The following is a 19,070-nucleotide window of genomic DNA, read 5'->3' as shown; positions in this document are numbered from 1 at the left end:
CCAATTGAACACAGACTTCCATGAAAAGGGACAGAACCTTCTTGGTTACCATTATAGTTATGCACAAAAGTATAGCGTTTGGTCCCGGGCAGTAGCTCTTGATTAAGCATAATAAAAACTATCTTGAATATAATTTATGGATAATAATAATAATAATAATAATAATAATAATAATAATAATAATAATAATAATAATAATAATAATAATAATAATAATAATAAGCTAAAATAGTGTTTTTAGTTTTCCAGAAGAAAACCAAAATTTACCTTTCTTTCAGACCTCAAAAACACTAGCAGCAATACTTTTTTTGGCTTTGTACATTGTAGCTGGCCCCCCCTCAAAAACGACGGCCCCCCTACACAAACCTGCTGGCTACACCCCTGCTGTCACTTAACGTCACTGCATTCTTTTCGGCCTCTATAGCTACTGACATTTTGTTCAAATTCCCGGAGCATCTCATGCAATCGAAAAAGGATGCAGACATTCTATTCTCAATATGTTAATAATAATGTAGTATTTTTGATATATAATTATTAAAAATCACAACGTTAGGGGGGAAAGCATTTGTCGAATGTGCCCCAAATGTGAGTGTCGAGAGTACCCCGAATGAATATGTTGCATTTAACTATATTTTATGCAAGTTAGAAGCACTGCACATTGATGGACCAACTTTCAGCTGTATGCTGTCCACCATGAGTACTGAACAATACAACTTTTACTTCCAAACAAAAGCTTAACAAAACACAATCAAATTTTACAATAACCCTTCACTTCTCACATATCTCTCACACCTTACTTCATAAACTTAGACCTTTCTCGTCAAATTATTCTACTTATTTTTTAAGCTTTTACAGATATACATTCCATACATCCCACAGTTTCACTTAGTACTAATTACGCCAACTCCTTCACTTCCAGGAAGAATTGACACCGCTTTAAGCTTAGAAGTGTTGGTATTCCCCAACTGATTGCCATCCCCTGAATGACTATAAGTAGGAGCCCCTTCATAGCTCTATGTTGAACGTATGCACATTCGGATTGAAAGACCTGGGATCGATTCCAGATGGTGCGAAAACATGTGATTCGAATTTTACGTTAAAATCTAGCTACACGTCCCATTATAGTCCAGGTCCTGAAAGGAATGCTAAACCCAGTCAACCAACCAGTCAAGTTAACGAATTGAAGTAACTATAACAGATACAGTCCCATTGAGCTCAAAATTTCATAAAATGGCGCTTTCGTTTCTTGGTTTTACAGACTGGAACGAAAGTTCTTTCCGTTTGATAAAATTTATTTTGGGAATAACGGTGGTATGACTAGAAGGTACAATGGTGATATGTCTGTAACGTACAGAGTTTTTAATTTACTAAAAACTGTACTCAAATTGTCCTTCCACCATGAAGCTATTTATGAAACTAATTTCATCAAACGGAAAGAATTTTTGTCGTTGACTGTACTTTACAGTAGACAAAATGATGCATAAAAGTGCATAACCCCCATGACCAAATCTTACATATCTCTTACAGTATTTGTATATAAGAAAAGAGAGCTAAACAGGTAAAATTATTCACGACATATTTGAATTGCTGGGGTGAATATAATGGTAAGCACTATTTCCGGTGAAATTGATCTATTAGGTGGAAGGGGCTGGAATTGAAACATAGAACAGTATGTAGGTAGTTTAATTTTGTAAATGCACATGGCAGGGGAACCTTGTATGGTATGTGTCATTGCATTAGATTCAAGGATGTTATAAAACAGAGGATGTGACCGTACTGCAAAATCAGGAAGCCATAGGTCACAGTTTCGCCAAATCTATCTCACCATCTTTGTTGGCTCAACTTATAATCAATGTGCCATAAGCTCAAGTTCAAAAAAAATGTAAGATAGTACTTGCTATTTTTTGAATATTAAGCAAAAAATTGGAAGCGAGCCTTATGGCAAATCCAATTGTGGCTAGTAAGGCCGAACCTGAGTGAGCACTAGTTCCACTGAAAGCAATTAGTTTGAGCTCCACTTAAGGTAATGACTCCAACGAAATTATTGCTCGCGAGCTCAAATGGGAGCAAGTACAGCGGAGAGTAGTGATCCCAAGCTTAGTTGAAACAAGTGAGCCAAAGCACGAGCCCACTTCAGGTGATGGAACCCGAGTCAAAGTGAGCAGGAGAACAAATTAAATTACTCAACACGATCCCGATTGAGCCAGAGTCCCATTGAAAGTAATAAACCCGTGCAAGCCACACTGAGGGTAGTGGGCACGAGCCCGTTAGAGGTTAGCGAGCACGAGGAAAAATGGAATTAATGAGCGCGATACCAAATGAGCCCAATCCCACCGAGATTATAATCTTGAGCACGAATGCATATTGAGATAGTGAACACGAGTTTCAGGACACTAGTAAGTGCAAGCCTCATTGGAAGATGTGAGCCCGAACCCGAGTAACACGAGCCTCAATGTTAATAATTTGCGCGAGCCCCATCGAAGATAATGAAAGAGAACCAAATTGATGCATGCCCTCCTGATATCAGTGAGCTCAAGTCCCATTGATGGTTGAGAGCCCGAGCCAAATGGAGGAAAGTGAGACAGAGCGCAAGTGAGCACGGCTCCAACTGAGATTTGTGAGTCCAGGCCTCACTCAATGCAATGAGCTCGAGCCCAAGTAAGTGATTGTCCGAAAGAGATTAGTAAGCATGACCTCCAATGAGGTTAATGACGGCGAGCCTCATTTAAAAATGTGAGTCTAAGTGCAAGTAAGTGCGAGCCTCAACGAGAATAGTAAGTGTGAACCTCACTGAAAGTAGTGAACTCGAACCACAAGAATGCAAGCCCCAGTGATGTCAGTGAGCTCGAGCTCAGTTAAGGAGAACGGAGCCTGCGTGAGTGAGCACGAGTTCAATTGAGGTTAGTGAGCTCGAGCCCAAGTAAGCACATGCCCGAAAGAGAATAACGAGTGCGAGCCTTACTGGAGGAAGTGAGACCGAGAGTCAGTAAGTGCAAACTTCATTGAAGTATGTGAGCCGGAGCCCGAGTAAGCGCGAGCCTGAACGAGAACAGTAAGAACGAGCTTCAGCGAGCATAGTAATCGCGTAGCCCATTGATGGTAATGAACCCGACCACAAATAAGTACAAGTCCTATTGACGTGGGTAAGCTCGAGCCGCTTTGAGTGTAGCTATCCCGAATCCAAGTAAGAAAGTAACCGAAAAATGCGTAAGGTCCAAAAGGGCTTGCGAATGCGAGCTTTATTGAAAAATGTGAGGACGAACCCAAATGAACGCGATCCTCAACAAGAATAGTGAGTGTTGTCTCAATGAAGGTAATAAACCCGAACATAAATATGTGAAACCCCCACTGACGTCATTGAAAACGAGCTCCATTGATTAAAGTGAGCATAAGCCTCACTGAGTGTAGTGAGCTCCAGGCACACGCCCGAGGACATTAGTGAATGCGAGCTTCAGGGAGTCTAATGAATGCGATCCTCATTGAATAGCGTGAGCCCGAGCGTGAGCAGCAATGACAATAAAAGAGCGAGTTCCATTGAATGTAATGAACACTAACCCGTAAGTTGTATATGTAACCATTTTGAACGTTAAAGCAAAGATTTAAAAAGAAAAAAAAACGTAAACGCAATAAACACTATATTTTCAGACACGGAGAACATAATGATTTAAGCGAACATTAATGGTAGAAAAGAGAGAAATCAATCAATTCAGTGACACTTGCTTGTTTTTCGGCTTCATCGAGTTACACGGTCAAAGATAGCTATGGACTAATCCTCTATATTATAACATCCTTGTTTGAAATGCATGGGAATATTGAACCTTGTTTCCCAGTTTACTCAAAAATTAGAAAATGGGACATACCATTATGTTTCCCCGAACCGCTCATTTATTTTAACTAGCACAAACTAATTTAGTTTCAAGAAACAACCCGAAAACAAGTGTTTTCCGTTTCAAAAAAGACACATGCTTGTTGTTTCATAGTTGTTACTAATCTTAAGTGTAACACCTAAAAATATATATATATATATATATATATATATATATATATATATATATTATTTATTTGGTGCTTGACTGTCCCAGAATGTATTATTTTTCTTTTCTTTCCATAAAAAATCGACTTTGAAAAATGATTTAATGAAGACTGAATATTGGCCTCTGAATGATTCATGGGGCTGTAAAGGAATGTTTAATGATGCTTTATTTCAAAAAGCTATAGTACACAACCGCTTTTTTCGATATCAAATAAAAGAAAAAATTAAAATACTTTTACTCTTTTTTAGGATCTTGAATTTATGTTCATAAAAATAATCAAATCCACATTGCCAGGACCAACCAGGATATCGGAAGATGTAGCCTTCCAGTTCCATTTAATGGCTAATGTGCATGTGATCCTAGGTTCGACTACCGGTTGGGGAGCATTGAACACATTACGGTGGTTTGGAATCCACTTTAAACTGTAGATTCACGTCTCAAACAGCCTCAGTGCTGAAAAGGGATGCCATACTTCAATAAACAAACAAATGAACAAACCGTTCGCGAGATGCACCAAGCGTCTGACACTTACAATGATAGCAAAATAATAATTGTGGTCAATTATTCAATGCACAGCAAAATTTAACAAAAAATAACCAAGTTCAAACTCTAATTTACTATGAAGAACGTAAATGTTCAATGATGAAGAGGACAATGTGTGAAATGTATAATTTTGATTGAAAGTTATACTCTAATATTAGTGGGTAAAACAAAACAGCAACTCAACAATCTACTGAAAAGAAAAATCCAGGCATGTTCTTTTAAATTTTGGCATTTCAGAATTTTAATTCGAAAATTACTAGAGAATAGTAATTATTATTACTTTTGCTATTTGATTCACCTAAATCATAAGAAAATCTGATGGCATTTTTATTTTAGTTCAATTTGGTTCAACTACAGACAATGTGGTATAAGGAAACACAAGCTTTGGAACTTTGAGAAAGTATTAAAATATAATTACAAACTAGACATTACGAGGTGACAGACATATTTTACTTTCAAAGGTTAAAAAGCCTATTGCAGAAATATTAAATGTAGTTTTGTAACAACTTTTAGAACTACTTGACAAGAAAATGACGTAAACGCAATTGCAGGGCTCAAGAAAATATGTAAATAACATTCATTTTCCTACTAAGTTTTTCTCTCTTTGTTTTAATAAAAACTACGCATCACTGACAAAGAAAAGGTCAAAATTAGATTTACTGTTCCTCCGATACGAACTGAGCACGTGAAGACACATTTCCTGCAATCCATTCCTAGAAGTTTTATGCGTATTTATTTGTTAGTTGTTGGCACAAAATTTTCATGTGGTACAACGTTGATTGCCCGGAACCTTTCAATTCATAAGAGAAAGCAATATTAGAAACTATTATCAAATATATATATTGCTCACTATATCAATAGAGATCAAAATAATCAAAAAGAAGTAAAGAACGTATTTATGACTAAACAAAATAACATTGAAGAATGTTAGAAAGAAATAAAGTTAATCGAACATTAGAGATTATGAGAGGAACATACAAGCAGTGGTGGCGGTTGGACGTTAAAAGTGGGGGGGACAAGACATGATCTGAATATTTGCATATAAATGTTAGTTTTCCTGCTTGTTTCTAATATTTTGTTTGACAAAAGGTTGTATAGCTAATAGGATATTATCTTTTTCACTTAAAATGCCGTATATAGTATTTCATATTTTATTAAGTAAATTGACAAGAGCAAGAGCAACGCAGGTAGGTAGTAACCCTTTGTACTCTTAAACAACATCTTAAAATTCTGTCTGGAAAACTGTGTGATCAGATTATTGAATAACAAATTTGCAAAACAAATAAATAGAAAGGATAATATTAATCAAAGTAATAAACAATGATGCTTATTTTGCAAAAGTCATATTGAAACAGGGATTAATGAACAACTTAATATTTAATTCCACACATGCTATTAAATGTATGTTATTACTCTTAGAAAACATTTAAAGAAACATTTGCTTTTGCAACTTCCCGAAACATGTTCGTTGCCATTAGGTGCAGTTTTCACTTTCAGGAACCACATCAAAACACAATAATACTTAGAATCACTCCATACTCCAGTTATACAAACTAACACTAAAACCTAGAATTATGTTGAATTCACTAAATTTAATTGTATATACACCCGTACACCCCTAACATACAATTTCACTCATATAATGCACCACAAAACAATGGAAAAGATAGAAGTTGTTTCTTATTACGCTTTTTCCCCTTACTTTAGAAAGAAGAAAATCTATTTTAGGAACTGTCAATTTTTGTGCAATTAAAAAATAACTTGTGAAAGATTTTTTTTCGCGAAATGCTCTCTGAATTAGTTTCAAAGATGCTAACTAATATATCGAGCCCTTGTAAGAAGTGAAAATATACTGAAATTGTTGTGCTCCAATAGGTTAATTTTGGGGTTATAATCTGTGGCAATTAAAACGCAATTCCTGTAGTTTTCTTTACTCCACGGGAAGACAACCAGTACATACTGACGGAACGGCAAATATATGACACCATTTTTTTATATGAAGCAGTAAATACATACAAAGACTTTACTTTTCTAAATGAAACTATATACATTATGGGTTACTTCAAAAAAGTGCCCCTCTTTGCCCCCCCCCCCCACTAATCGCCGCCCATGCATACAAGTCACAGAAAACGACATTAAAATTAAATATTTCAGTTTTGAAAATAACTGAAGAATATGTTGAAATATGCTAATTCATATCTTTATGCAATTAACCATCTTACCACGTTTTCTGCTTAGATATCCCTGTATGTTCAGCAAATGGTGAATCTTAATCCACACTTCCACTCCACACGAACCACCAATCACATGTAAACTAACCCACAACTGAAGAAACAACTTGATACTTTTTCACAGACGTCCAGAGCAAAGTAGAAGGCATCTCTCAGCGCCGCGACGCTATAATCCTTTTCTGACGTTCTTGCGCATGCTCCGGCAGAAGACACTGAACATTTTGTTATCCCTCTGAAAATTATTTTTATTTGTGCAATGAATAAAATTATTACTAGTTAATTAAAATGCATTATTAAATATACACTCTACATATTCATATCTTTAATATCTGAATTTTATTTTTAAATTTAAAGTTGAAAATAACTTTCGCGGGGAATCAGTATGGCGGGAAATGAGTGTAGAGCTGAATGAGGCGGGAAAACAAACATTAACCATTTGAACAATTTGTTACATCAGGGTTGGAAATTCTCAACGTTTTAACAAGCCAGTATCAATCTTAACAGATCGCGCAAACAACTAGAAAAAAAAAGTTATTGCTGTCAAATCGTCCTAGATGTGCGGATAGTTAAGAGTCATAGTATGCTATTTATGATTTCTTTATGAGAAATTTGAAATCGAAAGCACAATTTTTGTCTAAACGTAGCGAGTATTTTTCGCGTAAATTTCCATACCAATACATATGCAACAAATTTCCAAGTGCCTTTAAGATATGGTAGATATATCAAAATAAATCAGCAAAACAGTTTTATCTTAGCTTGGTTTTCTAGTGATGATTTTATTTCTCTACATTTTACCCAAAACCCATCTGATTTGAATCTTCAAACACTGAAAATAGTTTTATCTTTTTTTTTTTAAGTTTTTACGCTGGAAACTAGGGTGCGCATGAAACAGATAAAATGAACTAAGGTTATATTCGTCACAAATTATTTTTAAACATGCATAAATATATATACGTTTTTTTTGGGGGGGGAAGAGCAACACTACTGCCTACTTAAAATTAAAATACGCAAAAATTCGTTTCATAGGACTCGGCAGTGAGTAAAAAATTCATTTGATGTATCGTTGCTGTTTGTGTATATACAATGGGTGTATCTATGAAATTAAAATTTTACATATGTAATTTAAACGAAAGCATTGTATTTAGTTTACCATACACAGTTTCTTGAGTTTTACTGTTTACTAAATGTAGCGTCCATGTCTTCGCCACCGCTGCACACTATAGGATAAAGCTTAATTAGGAGCTCTACTTGTTTATATTTAACTTTTATTATATGTTGAATATAAAAACATTAAATTTAAAATTTGGTTGAAATACGTTGAAGGGTGTGGGCTCAAAAGTGCGCATCCTAGGCGAGTGCACATCGAGACAAATGGGCGGTCAGAGTTCTAAAAATCACTTTCTCGGTAGCTATTGATCATGATGTGTGTACAGTTGTTAAAATCTCGAATTTATTATTTTTTTTGCATGATCACCATACCTTCTTCTCTCCTTTGATCACTCTAAAGTAAAAATATAGTTCAAATTTTGTAAACACGCTTTTAAACATATTAAAACAATTACATTTGTAAGATTAAGTGACATTTTCAGTCCATATCCCCAATTAATAGTCGTTATTGCTTTGTTTTCAGTAACATTATAGTAGATTGGGGTGAATAGGGCCACTTTCAAGAAAATTACCTTGTACTGCTACAATTGGTGCTTTATTAAAGAACTTTTTACAGATTTATAATATACCATATCTCTACTATAAAGTTCACAAAAAATCATTTTCTTCAAAAATTGTATAATACTATAAAAATGTATATATATACTCGCCTCGAATGGCCCTATTCATCCTAACATATCTGGGTGAATAGGGCCGTTCGTAAGGTGAATAGGGCCACATGTATTAAGTGGATTAAAACCACACACAATTGTAAAGTCGTACTAAAACATAGAATAGAATTCGTATACATAATATTTTAGAATAATAGAAGGTGTAAACGGTAGATTTACGTGCTTATAAAGTCATATATTTATATTTGACGTTTCTTACTCTGCAGACCTTGAGTTGTTAGCGTTAATTTCTGCTTCCTTATTAGATATTTCAATTGTGCAACAGGACAAAAAAAATATACTGTTTCTTGTACGTCATCTGTGTTTAACGCTCATAATTTCCCATCTGAAATAAGAAAGAGAGACAAAAAATATCGAATTCTTATATCACCACTATGTATAAGACGATAGATAGGATGAATGGGTGGGGTGTGGTTGATGCATGCATTCGTACAAAATTTAAGTGGGAATAAAAATCTTCGAGTTTTACTTCCCAAGGTTATGCAGGGTAGGCTAAAGGAGACGGGGATGATGCGAATGAATTAAATGTTGGAATGAAAAAAGTAGGAGTAAACAGGAAAACTCCGATAAAACCCATCTACACGGTGTTTGTCCACCACTTGGCGCGAGCTGGGATTCAACCAGGGACCCCACACACTGGAGGTGAACTTTCTGCCACTGAGCCATCGCAGCTCCCTAATCAAAAAGTATGGCCCTGTTCACCGTAACTAGATATGCTCCTATTCACCCTAATTGGTAATATATAGAAAAATGGGTTGGCAACCCTGTTTAGGTTTTTCCACGATTATCATGCTAGTCATAATATCTTGAGTGAACCTTGTTGAAGATAAGAAAATCAAACTTCTGCACTTCCAACTAAACTACATAGCGTAACAAGAAATAATACAGGACAGAAATATTAAAAATACGCTATTTTTCTTAACACTTGCATTCAATTGATGATGAAAGTTGCTCTGTAATACAATCAGCGTCCAGCATTCACTCAATCTAACTGCACAATGAACTTGTAGAGACTCACAGTGAAGACACGGCGTGGCATCTGCTTCGCTGCTTCTGTTCTATAAACAAGTAAGGTGAATAACGTAACGAGTGGCCCTATTCATCCGGTGGCCCTATTCCACCGAAGCTACCCTACATGTTGGTTAATTGTAAAAAATATCTGAAGTGTGTGTATTTCTCTCCCAACAGCCGTTATACATCGACTTATTTCTGGTAAGAGGAAACAGTTATAGAAGACTGGCTCAAGTTTCACTCTGTACCTCGAGGATGTACCTAAATGGAGTATTTCTAAGATATATACTTAAAATTATTGATGGAACTATTCCAAGATAAATCCATACATTCATATTATAAATCGAAGCCTAAGAAACTCCAGCATCGTAAATTTTTAAATGGCTTCTAATTACACAACAAACAGTGCATTGAGATAGGACTGCAAACGTCAAACTTACCACTTTCATACACGATATTTAGGTAAGTTTGTGCCCAACTTGGAGAAGTGACATGACATCAAGGGGGAATAATTTTTGATCATAAATTCTTATCCGATAAGGCCTCATTGCGGCTCTACAGGACCCTGCAGTTGTTAGGGAACAATAGGTTTTACCATGCAGTCAAGTAAAGCGCCTAAAGTATCCGGTAAACTGCTATACGTAACACTGCAACTGGTTGCCTAACACGAAAACAATACCCTTCTAGTTTGGAAGCGCCATTTATTGTTTCATTCCAAGAAGACTTACGTCCGTAAACGTGGCCCTATCCAGACCCGCAATAATTTTAAAACATAAATCAAAAACTAATGCCCAATTAATGCTGGCGATCAACAAGGTCAAAAAATTGAGCTGTTACATAAATGCACGCCAAATAATATTAATAATAATAATAATAATAATAATAATAATAATAATAATAATAATAATAATAATAATAAATTCCAGTCAACCGATTGAGATGAAACGCAATCACAAAAAATGCTGCTGAATTTGTGCTGATCAAGGAGCACAACAAGAAAATATGTGCCGTCATTACAACTGTGAAATTGGCCTGGAATTTAAGAGTTGAGGAGGCGGAGCGTGAACCTGACTCTATGAGTTAACCAATTAGAATGAAAGCTATATTGTTAGCTCTCATAAATAAGCAAAATAGACACTACAATAATATATAACCATATGTAGGTGTAGAACAGTAGCAAACAATCACATATATGTTCCTCTCCTGATTTCATTACTGAGTTATGGGATTATGCACCGAGTGAGAGGAAGACGGTGATAACGATGATGAATGAAATGGTGGAGTGAAAAAAGTGGGGGAAACGTGAGAACCCTGAGAAAGCCCACGAACACGGCATTTGTGGACCACAAGACATATTTGGTGCGAGCTGGGATCGAACCAAGGACCTCACATAGTAGAGTTGAGTGCTCTACCACTGAGCCACCGCGGCCTCCCGATGGTAAATAGTTGATTAAATAAATATTAACATAAAATGTAGTTCTTGCTTAGGCAGTCACTGGTGAGGATATATTTCCTTAATGAGAAAAAACACCCTTAGTAGCAAGAAAGCTTTCGACCAGTTGGCTTTTCGCTTTCTACGCTTGCACTTGAAATGCATGCTTTCATACAATCTGCCTTTCGTTGTACTGTACTTGCAAGCGATGATTTAGACCCTTTGCAGAGCATCATAGCATAAGTGGCTGTTCGTTGGCTCTTGACTTGTAAAACGCTTGCTTCATGCTTGAATGGAACACTGAACGCAAGGTTTCCCCGACGTTACTTCGTTACCGGTATCCAGCTTGCGGCACGCTTGCATGTTTTCCAATCAAGCTGGATGCAAGCTTGGCCGACTTTCAATTCAAGCTGACAGCAATCGTTTTGCAAGTTGTCTCTGCTACTAGGGACTTCACTGATTCAGTAGGTTACTGATAGGAGTGACGCAAGTTTTCAGTTCGGATATTTTTTTTTCAGTTCTAGTGACAACAAAAGTGTAAGACTACGAAATTTTCATTTTTGGCTATAAAAAGCATAACTGGCAGGTAAAGAAAGCATAGACTATTCTATGATTCACATTTATTTTCATGTAAGCCTAATTCATTTCCTTCACATTCTCAGCCCAAGTGAGTTTGTGGTGGACAGAATTGTGTCCGCATGTCTTCCCGGGGTTCTCTTATGTTCTCAGGAGTCTCAATCCACTAAATTAAAAGTTGTGTGTGCGTCACTGTTAAGGCCATGCGTATTAATGCGAGGAATATGAATGTTACTCTTTAGAGTGCATGCGTCACAGTTAGGAGAAAACAAACAGCTATACATGCAACCTAAAACTTGGCAGTGGATATTTTTCACATGCTGTACATAATTAAACACAGTAAGTTATCTATTCCAGCAGAATAAAAAAAATATTAGCTTCATCAGATCATCAAATTTGCTACGATTGACGTACTTTTAACGGCATGAAGATGCACTGTTTTTTAATGCATAAGTATTTACACTCCACGATGTCATTTACTTGAGCTTGATGTGATATATTGATTGGTATATACAGGGTGTAACAAAAAGGTACGCAAAAATTTCATCGGTCGATTCCTTATGGGTGGAGAAGCAAGAAAAGTTCATACTACCATATGTCGAGAAATGCATCGTTACAGAGTTATGGCCATAAGTGGCGTCGGAAATATTGTTGAGGTGAGGGGGCAAACTGATTTTGAACTGCTGTCTTGAAAATAGACGTGCGAATGTGACAAAGGTAAGGTAATACAAATATATGTTCGTAATGTAACATGGTTGGACAATAATAATAATAATAATATAATGCAGTTTCGTGAAGGTAAAATTTCCATCTACGAGAAGCATCTTGGTTTACATCTTTAAGATTAATAAATGAAGTAAAAGTTTTGTGCTGAATTCTGGTATGATGCAAAGATTTTCAATCACTTGAATCACAATTAAAACAAATAAAATAGTAAAAATTTTACTACTTACAAAAAATGCCTGTTTGTAACTACAATTTTCAACGAATTTAAAAAGTTCATTACTGCATTCTCAATGTCTGTGTGCCTGTCTGTCTGTCTGTCTGTTATTTGGATTTTTTTTTTCAATTTTGAACCCTGCATTCGATAGAGCATCAAAAACAAATCACATGAAGTGATTAAACTTTCCGAGTCACTCTTACCTTTCCCGAAATATTTCCCGAAAAATGGTGGACTTCCAGAGATTTCAGGAGGCTTATCTCGGGAACCGTACGTCATAAAGAGATGATATTCATAATCAATAATCTTAATCAATATCTAAGAGAATGGTAAATATTTTGGTACCAAATAGTAACTGGTGGCCACTGTCCAACTGGCTACTGGTTTGGCCAGTGGCTACCAGTTAATATCAGTACCAAAATGTTTACCATCCTCTTAGATATTGATTAACACCAATATAATCTCTCTATGACTTACCGTTCCTATGATATTGGCCAAAAAATGGCCAATTTTTAGATATTTAAGGAGCAATAGCTCGGGAGCCATAAGTTGTAGAGAAATGATATAGATGTTGATCAATACCTAAGAGGATGGTAAATATTTTTGAACCAAATAGTAACCGGTGGCCACTGGCCAACTGGCCGCCGGTTTGGTCAGTGGCCAGTTGGATAGTGGCCATCAATTAATATCGGTAAGAAAATGTTTAGCAATCTATTACGGATTGATTAACACCAATATCATCTCTCTATGACTTACCGTTTTCGTGATATTGGCCAAAATATACCGATTTCGAGAGATTTAAGGAATGAAATCTCGGGAATCGTAAGTCACACAGAGATCATATTGGTGTTGGTCGATACCTAAGAGGATGGTGAACATTTGGTGCCAAATAATAACCGGTGGGCACTGATTAACTGTCTACTGGTCAACTGGCCACCGTTCCCCAAATATTGGCCAAAAAAGTTCCAATTTCTAGATATTAAAGCAGCCATATCTCGAGAACTGTAAATCATTGAGATATTATATTTTGCTAATATTTGCAAGTAAAAGAAGAAGGTGCGGATAAAATGATTTACATCTAAGAACAACGACAGTTATCCTTTCCGCTCCATCTCTCCATTCTTTTTAAGTTCGTTCTGGCAATGCTCTTGGAGCATTCTCATCTGGTTACAATTTTATATACATATTTTTAACTGGAAATGCCTACACGGACATTATTCGGACCATTGAGTCCACTTTTCTAATGTGCTCTGAATTTGTCTGTGGCCTATTTTCAGTTCTTGTACCCTATGGCGAAAAAAAAAAACAATTCTGCTCCTTGTATCAGCATTTTATCTGTCAAATGACATGCCTTATACAATCAGAACACAAAACATAATTTCTAACTGCATCATAATGTAACCAGGGAACGTATGAAACCATTACTCGCGACAAGATCGCCTTCCAGTTCGTGAAAAATTGAAATCCTTAGTCGGCTGAGTTTTATTTTCTAAAACAGAAATTTCGAACTTTTTCCCTTGATCGGTTACACAAGATCTTTCATCAAGTTCTTTAGGCAAGGAATGTATGGGAGTGTTGGGGAAATTTGGCGCAATTTGCCTGACGCTTTGCTCAATTTGCTGCTTAGAGGTGCTCGTGGAATCCGGCACTTTAAGTCAGGCACATTGCAGAGAATTCTGACAATGTATTTTGTTGTGAACTTTCTGTACCAATGCCGGCAATGGTTGTTGGTAAAGTTTTTTTTTTTTATAAACACCAGGAAGACTTGTATTTTTCGATACTCTTTGTTGATGATGTTAACCACGTGTTAAGAAGGTTTCTTTTTTGGTTAGACATAAAGTAAGAAATAAAGTAAGGAACACATGTATAACGTATGCGGAGAAAACACATCACTTGTATGTTAATAATAAAAATGGTGATGTATCTCTGTGTGTGTATTTAGAATTGATATCAAACGATAGATCTTATGAAGCTGAAAGCTTATCGTGATTCGTAAATTTTAAAAGTTTTCAATTATTTTATATGAACAGAAATTCTGATAATACTCAGTAAAAGAGAGAGAGAGAAAATATATAAAATATTTCAATTTAACGTCCTACAAATATGGCCTTTATGATAAAGGAGACATATGATTAAAGCAAGTGAATAACCATGGTATAATAGGTGCAATTACAATACGGAAGGAAAGTATCCTCAGAAAACTCACGTATACGATGTTGTCCACCAGAAATTTACTCGTTCGGGGATTGTATCAGGGACACTAAGAACCAGAGGTAAGCACGCTCTATCATTGAGACACTGTGCCCTGCAATAAAGTAAGTTTGTCTTTTGCATGATAAAATTGAATGATTAAAGCCATATTATACGTACCTTTGATGTGGGAGCTTATGTGATTCGAAAGTGAAATGAAATCTATCAGTTTAACGTTCCATTATTATGTCCTTTACGCTAAGGGAGACATTGATTACGGCATGTGAATAAGGATGGACGTGTTATCCATTTTAGTCTACGGGTGAAATAACATGGTACTTCGAGAATAGTATTCCCCCCCGTTGGCGCGAATGACTCATTGTGACGTCATAGGTCAAAGGTCAATGACCTTGGCCCGGGGTCAATGACCTAGGGCTACAAAGGACCACCCCGTCTAAATTTTGGCAGGGGTACCATGGCCCACCCCCTAAATTTTGGTAGGGGTACATAGGACAACCCCCCTTAAATTTTGAAAATTGCCAAATTTAAAAATTTAGTATGGTAGCCTAGAACCATAGTATGTACCTCTATCAGTATTGGGGGTCTATGTCGTTCCCTTTCATGGGTAAAAAATTGCCAAAAAGTCAAATTTCGGGGGATTTTGACCTAATTTATCCCCTTTGATGAGGTGTTATTACCCTATATTGTTATATGGGCGTATACAGGGGTCTACTACCTTTCATAAAACATGGGTATATTAATGCACCCCTTGAAAAATTTGGAAGGGGTACCTTGGCCCACCCCTTAAATTTTGGAAATTGCCCAATTTAAACATTTGGTATTATAGTATAGGACCCTAATATGCATTATGATAAATTTGGATGGTCCACCTCGTTCCCCTTTAGGGGTACCAAATTGCCAAAATATAAACGTAAGCAATACGAAGTACCACGTGTTTGGTTTTGACCTAAGTTATCCCCTTGGATGAGGTCCTAATACCTTATATGTTTATATGAGGGTATACAGGAGTCTATTACCTTTCATAAGACATGAGTATATTGGTGCACCCCTTTAAAAATTTGGGAGGGGTACCTTGGTCCACCCCTTCATTTTTAGAAATTGCCGAATTTAAACATTTGGTATAATAGTCTAGAACCCTAGTATGTATCACTATAAATTTGGGTGGTCCACCTTTTTCCCTTTCATGGGTACAAAATTACCAAATTTTAGTACAACCACGTGTTTGGTCTTTTGACCTAATTTATCGCCTTTGATGAGGTGTTATTATCCTGTATGGCTATATGGGCGTATACAGGGGTTCATTACCTTTCAAAAAACATGGGTATATTAATGCACCCCTTGAAAAATTTGGAAGGGGTACCTTGGCCCACCCCTTAAATTTTGGAAATTGTCCAATTTAAACATTTGGTATAATAGTATAGGACCCTAATATATATTACTATAACCTCGTTCCCTTTTAAAGGTACAAAATTGCCAAAATATAAACGTAAGCAATACGTTGTACCACGTGTTTCGTTTTCTACCTAATTTATTCCATTGGATGAGGTCCTATTACCTTATATCGTTATATGGTCACGTATGGGGATTCATTTCCTATCATAAGACATAGGTACATTTGTGCACCCGTTTAAATTTTTGGGAGGGGTACTTTGGCCCACCCCTTTAATTTTGGAAATTGCCCCTTTTACATGTTTCGTATTATAGTATAGGACCCTAATATAGATTAGTATAAATTTGGGTGGTTCATCTTCTTTCCTTTAATGGGTACGAAATTGCCAAATTTTAGTACAACCACGTGTTTGGTTTTGGCTCAATTTATCCCCTTCGATGAGGTCCTATTACCTTATATGGTTATATGGTCATGTATATATTGGTCAATTTCCTATTATAAGACATGGGAACATTGATTCACCCCGGGAGGGGGATTCGGTATCATGGTACATGCCTCAACATGTATCATGATAAATTTGGGTGGTCCACATCGTTCACTTTCATGGGTAAAAAAATTGCCAAAATATAAACATAAGCTATATGTTGTACCACGTGTTTGGTTTTGGCCCAATTACTCCCCTTTGATGAGGTTCTATTACCTTATATGATTATATAGTCATGTATATGGGTTCGTTTCCTATCATAAGACATGGGTACATTGATCCGCCCTTTAAACATTTGGGAGGAGGTAGCTTGGCTCATCCACTCAGTTTTAGGAATTGTTTAATATAAGCGTTTGGTATCATAATACAGGTCTTCAATATGTACCACTATAAATTTGGATGATCCACCTCGTTCCCTTTCATGGGTAAAGAACTACCAAAAATCAAATTTCGGATGCTATTGACCACTTTGATAAGCACGTTATATGAATATGTACAGAGGTTTATTACCTTTATATGTTTATCTGCCCTTTTAAATTTGGGAATTATCAAATAACAAAATCCGGTAAACGTTTTCTAGGACCCGTTGTAGATGTTGGTGTTCCTCTTATAGCCAACTACTCAAATTTGAAGGTTATTGACCTATTTTTTTGATATGGCTTTATTATTGAATAAGTACAGGATTTATTACTTTTTCGTAAGACACAGGTGTATTTGTGTACCAATCTTAAATTTTGGGAGGGGTACATTTCTTATTGTCATATCAATAATTCGTAATTGTTCTTAGAATTGGGTGGTATATCTTTCTTTGGGTAAATCACTGTCAAATATTAGTATGATCACGTGATCAGTTATTGACCTATGATGGGATTAGGAGTCCAGGACATTGGTACATTTAAACTTTGTAGGATAATTTGAGAATTGTCAAATGAAATTGCGTCATTGGTTTTGATTATTCCAGCCAAATATAAACGTAAGCAATACGATGTACCAAATTTCACAAAATTAAATCCCCACGTTAAGCGGGTTTGCATATCCAGGCTCCTAACTATGAAAACATTTACGCTCAGTCCAACCTCAATCATTTCACGAATTCAACCTGTTTTATGTATGTTATTAGGACATAATATCGATTGTGATTTATTCTAAAAACACATTTATACATTGTAAGAGCTGTAACGTTCAAATATTTACTGAGAACTCATAGTCGTATCGGAATAAACAAAAGCGAGTATGGAACAGTAAACTGCTATAACAAAAGGCAAAAGAAGAGGTGCAAAGGCACTCAAAACGCTCGAGTGGTTTGGGTCGATACACTATCAATCACATGTTTGTGAGTTCAAACCCCATAGCAAGTTGTTTCTTTTTTAAGTGTCTTCCTATTTTCATCCGGAGGCTGAAAATACTTCTTTAAGTAACTCATTGAAAACTTCTTTTGTTTCAAATTCGATTAGAACGGAACATTATATGAATTGCGAATTTTAAATCCATAGCTAAAAAAATGAAGTATACTCACTACTCCATTATCCTCTGATTTGTAACGAAACATTATTTATAAACAGTGGTGACTTCAGAAAATTATCCTCGGGGGGGAATTTCAATATGCGGGTGGAGGGCAAACATTGGTAGTCCACATTGAGCACGATCGAATATATGGTCCTGAAGGCGGAAATTTCTTAGCTCGAGAGGGGTCTCAAATTCTCCCTCAGATCACGTCCTGAAAGCATCATTGCTTAAAAGCTTTTCGTAACAAATATAATATTACACTTGTTTCTCGTTCTACATTTAGAATTGATAAAATCATAACTTATAGAGGATTATAATAAAAGCATAAAAATTACAATACCAATCATGTATAAATTATCCTGTAAGTTACCAACTTTGGGTCAGATTAAAACTCAAATATTTGTTTTCGGATTGCACTTAGAAGTAAGTCCTTTCTATATAATCCTGATTGGAAAGCCATGTTTAACACTAATTAATTAATCAATATTTATACGATTTTTTTTTACTAATTTTAATATTCAATATTATATACACTTCATTTCCAAAATCAAAATCTCGAAAATGTATATTGCACGAGTGCAGACTCGGAAATAAATTATTATTTATCATATATATTGGTCTCTATTCGAAATTCTATTTAATCGAATCCGACAAGAACACAGACAGAAACATCGAGAACAGGTGAGAAAAAGAGAGATAAAGGCGTTGTATCCGGCGGGGAGTCGAAGTAAGTTCGATTCGTGCTTTACAAGCCGAACGCCTTAGACCACTCGGCTATGGTAACAACTAGTGATTCTAGCAAAGGCTTCGAGTAGTAGTTCTTATTACAGAATAACATTTTCTATTGCCAAAAATTTAAACCTAATTTACTTTG

General features: G+C 36.0%; 1 protein-coding gene across 1 annotated transcript in view; it reads right to left on the bottom strand.

The window, feature by feature from the left end:
* LOC145674688 (innexin inx2-like) overlaps positions 1 to 7,009 on the bottom strand; it is an 88,843-nt gene extending 81,834 nt beyond the window's left edge. The window contains exon 1 of the mRNA XM_081744921.1: positions 6,800 to 7,009. The gene's annotated coding sequence lies outside the window, so the exon portion shown is untranslated. The remainder of the gene's footprint in view (positions 1 to 6,799) is intronic.
* Positions 7,010 to 19,070: the final 12,061 nt, after the last annotated feature.

The sequence above is a fragment of the Thermobia domestica genome, chromosome 17 (assembly GCF_964235325.1).
Source record: "Thermobia domestica chromosome 17, izTheDome1.hap1.1, whole genome shotgun sequence".
In the NCBI taxonomy this organism is placed as follows: Eukaryota; Metazoa; Arthropoda; class Insecta; order Zygentoma; family Lepismatidae; genus Thermobia; species Thermobia domestica.
This window is presented reverse-complemented; position numbering and strand designations above follow the sequence as displayed.